The sequence below is a fragment of the Pinus tabuliformis genome, chromosome 2_2 (assembly GCF_031772625.1).
Source record: "Pinus tabuliformis cultivar Carrire ecotype Pingquan chromosome 2_2, CPIR1, whole genome shotgun sequence".
Lineage (NCBI taxonomy): Eukaryota > Viridiplantae > Streptophyta > Pinopsida > Pinales > Pinaceae > Pinus > Pinus tabuliformis.
The window spans coordinates 1,157,627,278-1,157,638,203 of record NC_142300.1 but is presented as its reverse complement, the minus strand read 5'-3'; the positions used below and the strand labels follow the sequence as shown (position 1 = coordinate 1,157,638,203).

Here is a 10,926-nt window from a genome sequence, read left to right as displayed (position 1 = left end):
ACTTTCTTGTGCATCATGTTTTATATCTCCCCTAGCTGAGGAGAAAATTGTTATCCTTGGTCCACATCCGCCAGCAAGGACACTCCATTCATATGTTTGATGGCAAGTTTGAGGTGAGAACCACTCACTTGTCATGACAAGGATAAAAGAAGAAAGGCTTCTCAAGCTGCAGGGTACCTCTGCTCATGCACAAAATTTCTCATACAATTCTTATTATGAAGAAGGCACATTTCCATCAATTTTATTATGGCATGCTAGATTTGGACACTTGAACTATGACAGCCTCCACTTGCTGAAGAAAAATGGTGTTACCAGTTTGCCTACAATTCATAGGAAACTTAAGCAATGTGATGCTTGCATTCTAGGAAAGCACAACAAATAGTGTTTTCATGATTCACATGACATAGTACATAGAAAACTTGAACTCATTCATTCAGATTTATGTGGTCCAATGCATGTTCCTTCTGCAAATGGAAATAAATATATGATGACATTTATTGATGACTACACCAGAATGTGTTGGGTTTATTTATTGAAGAACAAATCCGATGCTTTTCAAACATTCAATAACTTTCATACATGGATTGAAAATGATGCACAATCTCATATTGGCTCTATTTGCACTAATAATGGAAAAGAATACACTTCAAATGAATTTGAAAACTATCTTCGCCAACATGGGATCAAACATCAAACAACTGTGCCTTATAATCCCCAACAGATCGGAGTAGCTAAAAGAATGAATAGGACAATCTTAAATATGGTGCGCACCATGATGTTTTTCAAAAATGTAAAAATGATGTTTTGGGTTGATTCAGTTCTATGTGTTGTATATATGAAGAATAAATGTCCATCTAATCCTATTAGAAACACGACTCCTTATGAAATGTGGTATGGGAACATTCCTTTGGTAAAGTATCTCAAGGTCTTTGGTTCCACATGTTATACCTTAATACCAAAGGTACATAGAAACAAGCTTGGTGCAAGAAGTCGTAAGTTTATCTTTCTAGGGTATTCAAACACTTCCAAAGCATGCCATCTCTATGATGAAGTCAATAAAAAGTTTGTTGTATCTAGAGATGTAATCTTTTTGAATCATCCAAAACTGACAATGTTATTGAGCAGCAACTTGATTTCTTGGATAGATTCACAAATGCAAATTCATTTCAAGAATTTGATAATCAGATTCCACATCTTGAAGGAGGGATTCCTATACCAGATCAACCTGTGGAATCTTCTTCTGAAGCACTCTACCCCCCGCATGAAACTCCAACAACGGATGATACTATGAGTGCTGTGATTGACAGAATTGAGAGACTCAATCTTGATTCAGTCCCAACTCAATCAACGGAGTAGCCTAGACCATCTCAGAAAGGTCCCCCAAAGTCGTTGACAAAGACACTTGAAAGTGTTCATCCTGATGAGGTTGGAAAGATAGGAACTAGAAATTTAACCTGGCAAAATGGAGGTGATGTAGATGACTTTGATTCACCTGTTGATATGGATGTTTCTTATGATTGTGAATTGAATTTGTCTACAGATTTTGAACCAACTTCCTTCAAATAAGTTGCTTCTCATGATGAATGGAAAGAAGCAATGCAAAAGGAGTATGATGCCTTGATAAAGAATGGCACTTGGATGCTGGTTGATCCTCCATCGGGAACCAAATCAATTGGCTGCAAGTGGGTCTACAAGAACAAATATAAAGCTGATGGCTCACTTGACAAGCACAAAGCCAAGCTTGTGGCAAAAGGTTTTGCACAGAAGGAAGGGGTCAATTATGAGGAGACTTTTTCCCCCACAACAAAATGGGCTACCATCCGGACACTCTTTGCCCTAGCAGCTCGGAACAGTTGGAAAGTCCATCAAAAGGATGTAAAAATTTCTTTCTTGAATGGAGATCTAAAAGAGAGTGTTTTTATGTTCCAACCTGAAGGATTTGTTGTAAAAGGACATGAACATAAAGTATGCAAACTTGTGAAATCCTTGTATGGCCTCAAACAAGCATTGCGAGCCTGGTATGAAAAGCTAATTGAGCATTTTCTAAAACTCAATTTCAAACATTATGATCTTGATGATGCAACTTTGTTTGTCAAGAAGGTTGGAAAAACAATTGTATATCTTGTGGTATATGTAGATGATCTTTTGATGACAGGGAACAATGGGAGCTACATTGCATCCATAAAGAAGGAATTGAGAAAAGGTTTTGAAATGACTGGTTTGGGCTATGTTCATTACTATCTTGGTATTGAAGTAACTCAACATCCGAAGTCCATATTCCTTTCTCAAAAGAAATATCTTAGAGATCTGTTGAATACGTTTGGCATGACTGAATGCAATCCTCTGACTACTCCAATGGAACAAAACTTAAGGCTCACATCCATTAAAGGAAAAGAATTTATGGATGCAACAAAGTATAGACAACTTGTAGGAAGTCTCAACTACCTAACTACTACCAGACCAGACATTTCGTTTGTTGTTGGAATCCTCTCCAGGTTTATGCAAAAGCCTTGTGAGGGACATTGTTTTGATGCAAAAAGAGTTCTATAGTACTTGAAGGGAACTCAAGACTTTGGAATCAAGTATACACAAGTGGGCGACTTCAGCTTGATTGGATACTCTGATTCAAACTTTGATGGAGACAAAGAAACTGGGGTATCTACTTCGGGTTATGCTATGCATCTTGGATCAGGAGTTTTGTCCTGGAGATCATGCAAATAATTAGTTCTAATAGATTCCACAAAAAAGGCAGAATATTTGGCAGCAGTTAAGGCAACAAAATAAACTGTGTGGCTCAAGAAAATTCTAGAAATTTGCAGGTAAAACAAGTACAATCGACTCCACTCATGATTGACAATACCTCGGCAATAAAGTTGGCCAAGAACCCAAAGTTCCATGATCGAACGAAGCACATCAATACAAAATATCATTTCATTCGACATCATGTTGAGGCCAAAACAATCCATCTTCGCCAGTGTTCCACTAATGAGCAGATTGTAGACATCTTCACCAAAGCGCTTGGAAGAGAAAAGCTTGAAAGATTCAGAAATATGCTTGGACTCACCAACATCCCTTCATATTAAGGGGGGGAACGTTGACACCTAATCATAGGGATTGGGTGAACAACTGTAATTAGTGTAAATAAATAATAGAGAAAATGAAGAGTCATCGAGAGATGAACTGAACAGTCACTCCCTCTTGTATATAATAATGAACAACTTGAATGAATAATATGATTACATTTGAGGAGTTACCTCCTAGTATGAAAGCATGCTTGTCCGTTGTAGAGTTTAAATTTCGAAGGATATGAAAATAGGAAATTTCTTGAAATTCCAAGGATAGTAAGACTGTTTGACTCACAACTAAAGGATGTCCTTTGCTATCTTCGGCTAATGTCATGGAGATTTAACTTATCACCACCATTGAATCTTCGAGGACGATTAACTACTTAATTGTATTGTTCCTCGCTACATCCAAACCTTTCCACAAGGCCCAAAATTTGGCCTTGTTGTTTTTTGCAATATCTAGACCCCAAGTATAACAATATTCTTTTTGTTTGTCAAGGCTATAAACCACCCCTCCTGCTCTAGTTGCCCTTGCACATTTTAAGACATTATTACTAGTACAACCTTGTAATTTAAATTATTAATAAATAATGATAAGCACCAATCCATAGTAAGCGTCAAGACACATATCTCATAATACATCTCACTTTATCAATATTAAAAAAAATCATAAAAATTAAATAAATTATAGTTTTTTTATTATTCTTGCTACTGATTTTTTTCCAAAGATAATGTAAGGTTAAATCCTTACCATATATGTAATAGTTATTGATAATTAAATTAATATTTTGAATTTATATTCTAAAATTAGCACAAAACCACATATGGACATAATTAAAATATTCTCACTCATATTTTAATAAATATATTCTCAAAGCATTTTTTATCATCAAAAATTAAATATTAAAACATTTGAATTCATATTTTATTGCATACATATTTTAAGGACATTTTATTTATGATTAAATTTAATATTGTGAGGTTTAATTTAGAAATCAAAAGAATGTTGGTCATCTTAGAAAACCCACACAACATTTTACTAGAAACTCAATATATGCAAACCATTGATTTTTGTTGGTAGCTTAAAAATTTCATAAATAAGGTTTTGGTGGAAAGAAGTGAGATACTAAGAAATTATCCTCAACATTAGTTGCAATTAAAAAAATTGGACAACAAGGTACTCACTTTGGTAAAGAAAATTGTAGATCTATATTTCCCTTATAATGACGAAGAGGAAGTAAATCCTAAGGCTAGTTAAATGAACTCTACCACAACATAGCTAGTTAGCATGATAATTTTTATATGTTGATGTTTAAGTAGTTAGTATATTTCTTTTATTAACTATATTGATAGGTTAGTGAGCAATTTCCCTTATAGAATTAAATTTGTTTATTTTACAATCTTGTCTCAAATAAGTGGTAGTCCAAGTATTTTACATTTTAGAGTATTTTGACATTTTTTCAACCATGTTTTAAAATTACAAGTTTGAGTTGTGTAATTTGCTCAATTTAGGTGTTCTTAAGAGCTTTTAAAAATGTGTTGAACTTATTTATATAGTCAAAATTACATTTTAAGAGATTTTAAAGATGTGTTGAACCTCTTTATATAATAAAAACAAACATTTTAAGAACTTTTAAAGATGTGTTGAACGGGTAAAAAAAACATTTTAAAAGCTTTTAAAAATGTGTTGAACCTATTTATAAAATAAAAAAATATTTTATCTCGATCGAGATGTGGATCGACAGCTGGGAGCGCAAGGGAATAGTAATGAAGGGTACCTGGGCACTTAATACCGCCCCCCCCCCACATGCTCTAGAGAGGAGGTGCGGTGACCCTTGGCATGATTGCATTATGGGGAGGTGGGCAAGGTGGCGGGACTAGAGGCAACACAGGGTATAACAGATGGAGAGGCATTTCGACATGTAGTGTTAGCACGAGAGCTTGTAGAGAAGGGTGGTGGCTCAGAGCTGGTGGTGATCATCGGAATGCGAAGAACCAGGGCCATCGTCGAACAACTGCGGACTTCGGATATGTTATTCGGCTCCACCTCAAACCTGTAATTATGGTCTTACTGGGGTTTCACTGGGGTGCAAGGGGTTCTGTCTAGGGGATACGAAATTGTTGGTGGAAATGGGGTAGGCAATTGCTTGCCATGGCTTGGTTCTACGTCTTTACGTTATGTCAAATGGGTGAAACCCATGACAGTTGGGGGGGAAATTTCTTGTTGTTAGGATGGGAAGCTTCGCACTCTGTCAACAAGGGGGGGAAGCTTGTATGTCACAGGGTAATGCAGAAAGGGCAATGGAGCATAGATGGGGATAGGGGAAAGCAGCTGGTAGGTAGCCTAGGATGCAATCATACCCGAGAATTGCATAGTAAGCACTAGGCTACTTGGAACCCATGCGAGAGAGAGGGTAATACTAGAAACTGGGGGTGGAGATCCAGTTGGGGGGAACCGAGAGGCAAGAGCTCTAAGGCTAAGGCAAAGGGGGAAAGGTACCTGATCCATAGCTGGTATGTAATAGAACGCAAGGGGGGACTACGAGCTTGGCATGGGCATGGGATGGTAGACCTGCATACGATCGAGAGAAATGGAGAGGGGGAAAGGGCGCTTCAAGGGGCTGGGGCCAGGGCCTTTCCCATTGGGGGTTGTGGGCTTCGACCCACCCCAGTAACTGTGGGGAGAACTGGCAGAGAAGAGAAGCAAGGCAAGAAGTACCCCGCTGCAAGAAATAAGGAATGGGTGAGGTGGTGTATAATTTCAATTCTGTGTTTAAAACTAACTTACTGCGGATGTCATCAGTGCTTAGGACAATAGGTTATGGCTCGTGCTGTGCGAGGCCATGGGCGTGGTAGGAGAGGCCCGACACCCAGGAAAGATAAGGGGTCAAGCACGTCGGAGCCACGCAAGGGCAGAAAATCAGTAGAACATCTCATAACAGAGGTGGCAGAAGCTTACCAAGAGGGGATGAATGTGGGCATCTGGAAGCTGCTAGATCACTGGGAAGAGGAAGTGAAACAAGGCAGTGAAACAGAGGAGGAGATGGACAATTGGAGGACCTTAGTCCCGGATCCGGGAAACACCCGTGGAAGAATCACTCAATTCAAGCAAACTCTGTACTTGTATTGGCTAATGAAGAGTTTATTAGGCAAGGCTATGGAGCAGATCTCAGTGGGGATGGCGGTGACACTACAAGGATTGCCGAACTACAAGAAGGATATGGAGAAAATCCTCTTTCAACTGCATAAGCATGATATTCGGCTGGACAAAATTGACCACCATATCCCTTGCATCCTGGAGCTGTATGGTATCCCTGGAGCATCCACCTAGGACCCGACACCTATTGCATCTGTCTCAGAGGAAAAGAAGGATTATAACAACACCCATGCATAATTTTGTCTTATGCAGATAGATTTTAATTTCCATGTTGTAATTGTCAGTTTATATAGTTATGTAGTGTTTAGTCATGAAGTAGAGACATATCTAGCTTGATTGATAAGACTAAGACAATATTGTTTTTGGATGGCTTACACTATAGACCGGTGGCCAACAAACTTGGTTTCCCCCCGAAGCAAGTTGAGGCCACTTAGTTTATCCGTGTAGTGTAAACTTGTTTATATTTAATAGAAAATGAAATAGTCCTACTAAACTAAAAAAAAAAAATATTTAAAAAAATCAAATATAAGAATCTCAATCACAATTGTATTTTCGAAGTTTAATTAAAAAACTTAAAAGGCAGACTAATAACACTAAACCATTAATAACCCGAAAAAAACATGGAATGTTAATAATTTTCCTTTCCGTGCCAATTGTTTATAAAATTATATTAATCAAGTTGAAATAACTAATCCACGATATGATCAAATCTGGAGGTAACTAACGCTTTAGTTGGTAATATTCTGATTTTCAGAATCCAACGTCGCTTTGGCCGAGTGGTTAAGGCGTGTGCCTGCTAAGTACATGGGGTTTCCCCGCGAGAGTTCGAATCTCTCAGGCGACGTACAACTCACTGACCTCTCTTTTATACGTTATAAAATTATCATTTTGAAAAGCGTCCAAGAAGTGCGCTGATGAATCCGGGTTCGACCTTGAGTTACAACATAGCGTTTGTAGTCCAACGGTTAGGATAATTGCCTTCCAAGCAATAGACCCGGGTTCGACTCCCGGCAGACGCAGGATGCAGAAATGTTTACGGATTTACGGAAAAAATTTATTAACATTAATATATAATTTTAAATTAAAACGAGTTGAATTATTTTTAAAAATTGGTTGTTAAGTTTATAATTTTATTTTTCTATTAAGAATAAATAAGAAGAAAATATAATTAATTTATTTCTTTGAATTTTAATTTAAAAAAACACTAAAAAGTTCTAGAGTGTTTTTCATAATTCTTAAATTTATCTATATAAATTAATGTCTTTATCTTTTCACGCAAAAAAAATCAAAATTTCATTCATAGAAATGATTGAAAATTACATTTTTCAAATACACATCATGTGTATTCATGTATTAGAAAAAGTAAAAAAAAACATATGTGAGAGCTCATGAGAATGAAGATCTCATATTTCATTCTAAACAACACTATTGTGCTCGGAACCATAATACAAAAAAATAAATAGTTTAAAATAGCATGTATAGGCGACCAAAATATTGATTGTTCTAGAAAGAGAAAAGTAAACATAAATAGTGCAATCAATAAAGTTGAAAGGCAGAAAGAATACTCCAAGTAGACATACCTTGTTTGAATGTCTCTAATATTAAATTATTGTTGGTCCTTGAGGAAAGTCCCTGTATGGTCGGTGGGAAAAATCATAGACCCGTGCATCTCTCTGTTCTATAATATTCCACTTGACCTGGTCCATGTTGAGGCCTTCCTTTGAAAGGTTGTTAGTTGTTGTGTTCCTTTCCCTGTAAATATGGTTGCAAGTAAAAAAAAGGAAGCTTTCAATGATTTGATTGATTTCCTCTAGAATAGGCATAAGAGTAATATTTCAATAAGTTTGAATTTTTTTAGTGAGTTTATAATAAGCATTGAATGCCCAAAAATCTGAATTTGAGTGCATCCCTTCTCTAAAGCAAACAACATTAAATATTTGCATGCTAAGAATTCCACTTGATTGTTGGTCCCTCTACCTAGGCCAATTTTTTATTGATAACATTGAGCTTCTGAGAGAAAAAGTACAAAACTGCATTTGCTCTATTGTCCCATAATTATTGAGGCTCCATCAAAAAGGCCCACGGATGAGATTTGTCTATCTGTTCTGGGTTGAGCACTCTAGGAGGGGAAATATCATTTCCCTGAAGAATGTGACTTAAAATGGCATGACCTTCCGATGTGATATGGCTAGGGATCAATGGCTTGTCCTAAAAAATGGTTATGTTCTTGGCCAACCAAACCTCCCAACATACAATTAAAGGAAGGATTTTGATAGCACGACAGTTGGGGTTGGAGAATCATGTCTTCCAAACTTTTTCCAAATCCATTCCTTCATAAGAGGCTGAGTAACTTAGGGCATTCTTGCATGTTGTGTACACCCGTTGATAGAATGTAACACCCTCCTCCCACATCTACCCAAGTAACCATGCTAACCGGGGTAAACATGCGACGAGAGGCTACTATGATTGGATTCAACCTCTTGTGTGACCTTAAGGAAGTGGAATTGACAGAAACATAACACATAAACACTCAACATCAGCTTCAGGATCCTCAAGAATCGATCTAGCACTTCTGAAAACTTGCTCTTGGGTCCTACTTAAGTTTTGACCAAATTAAGACTCAGTCACTCTCATGCTATAGGCATGACAATGTCTAGAAACCCAACGTCGCTCTCATAGGCTTGCCTGCCAGCATCTAGAGACTCATTTTTCCAATTCTGTGCCAGTGTCCCCGAGATTTGAGCCACTTTTTCAGGCCCAGAGCCTAGGTCACTACCCATAATGGAATGATAACTTAGGAGCAATAAAAGAACAGGGAAACAATGATGCAAAATAAATAAGTTAAACAAGACCTTAATAAGACCCCTAGTAGCCATGACATGCAATTCGTAAAAAATGTCGCAAGCATGTAATCTACAAGTTTAACCAACATAATTAAACATAGGGATCTTGTACTTATCTGAGAATCACTAAGAACCATTGTTCCCTCATGTCATTTGTTGCATTACCATCTATTATACCATAGATACATTATCCATTCATTTACAAGTAAAAACATGCCAAGATCCATACATAGTTGTTTTCATAAAACACACATATAAATAGCATAATAACAACACAAATACTCATGAAAGTACAACCATATAGACCACATATAATCCATCAAAATGCTCATAGAAATACAAGGAGAAATAACCTTTCATTAATGATGTGTTGATGGTGCTGGCCCCGCCAACATGTCAGGGGATTTCCCTGGTAAGAAGTCCCAACTAGACCTCATACCGTTTGGTGTAGGAGTCCCAGTAGTGGGGTAGTACGATATCGCCTTGATCGCGGTTGCATGCAGAGGTGAGTAAGATGTCCCTGTTGGTAGCAAGGGTGTGACATGCGCAACAAGTCAAGGAAGGTGCATGAAGGGCTCTAACACATGTAACGAGGGTATGAGTGTTCCCCTTAGAAACTTGTGACAACACGTAGCTTGAAAGGGAACACACAAAAGAGATACATCACAAGCTGGATAGAAGGTTATCCAACGATCCAAAGTGATGGTTAAACCAACAACACATCTCAATAAAATTCATACAAACATATTTTGAAAAGCCCATACATACATGCGTAAACAACAAATACATATATAATTAGAGTAACCAAGGTAGCTGAAATACAATAATAACATATGCATAAAATGCGCTGGCTATGTTATATTAAGAAAGTGAAAGCTCCAATCATATATACAACTATGACCAACCACTAGTCCTAACAACAGAACGTTACAGTCACTACTGCCTACTCCTCCAAAGAGATATACTAGCTCTGCACTGTGGAGAAGCCAAGGCTTGTTACAATACAATCCAAGCTTTCTCTAAGATACACCTATATGAAACTTGGCTCCCAAAAATCCTATACAATCAGTTATGAGGTTCTATAAATAGCAAAGTGTGGGGTGACCCTTGACATTCCCCTTTGTGACTATTCACCTACCCTCATGACTCTTCAACTACTATATCACTATTACATTCTACTATCGACACTTGGTCTTTCACTTTTACAAGATGTTACATTACAATCTGCACATGTACCCATGTGGCACAAAATAGGCTTGATCAAGCCATGAAAGACATTACTAAGACTCAGACAGCTGTGGGAAGACCAACTCTTCGACATCATTGTGATGATCGATGGTGGCAAACTAATGCCAAGCTTGGTAGTCCGTTATGGTGTCCGCATGCTCAATGGTGACATCCTGCTGAAAGTGAACTCTCGCCTCCGTTGCATTGGGTACACTGATTTGGCACCTCTGTCCAACTCATCTGATAACATGGACATCATAGTCTTGAGTGCACTCAGACCAGCAACATACTGATGCGTAGTTTCTGCGTTGATCTCCGAGTCTGCGCTAGTGGCTACGCGCATCAACTCATCAAAGTACATGTCCATATCTAGTCGTACTTGGTTCTTTGACTTCACCTCGGTGAGTGTGCCAATAGATGGGATTGTGTGCACACGCACAATGATATCCATGCTTCTGAACACTCATGCATGTGAAGCTTGCAAACTGGTGGTGAGCTATGGGTGTTCCTCATAGTTCTGGATCTTACTCCAAATGCGTGCCTTCAACTATACCACCTTTGGCTTCTTCATCTTTGGTAAATGCAATGGGGCTCCTTTGTACCTCATTGTCCATGTTTGAATGCAATCAACAAC

The 10,926-nt window shown here is 37.8% G+C and overlaps 2 non-coding genes across 2 annotated transcripts; both read left to right on the top strand.

Moving 5' to 3' along the window:
- The first annotated feature begins 6,984 nt into the window (after positions 1-6,984).
- On the top strand, positions 6,985-7,066 carry TRNAS-GCU (transfer RNA serine (anticodon GCU)). Its single transcript has one exon. It is a non-coding gene; the product is annotated as a tRNA-Ser (tRNA).
- Positions 7,067-7,169: 103 nt separating this feature from the next.
- On the top strand, positions 7,170-7,241 carry TRNAG-UCC (transfer RNA glycine (anticodon UCC)). Its single transcript has one exon. It is a non-coding gene; the product is annotated as a tRNA-Gly (tRNA).
- The last annotated feature ends 3,685 nt before the right edge of the window (positions 7,242-10,926 follow it).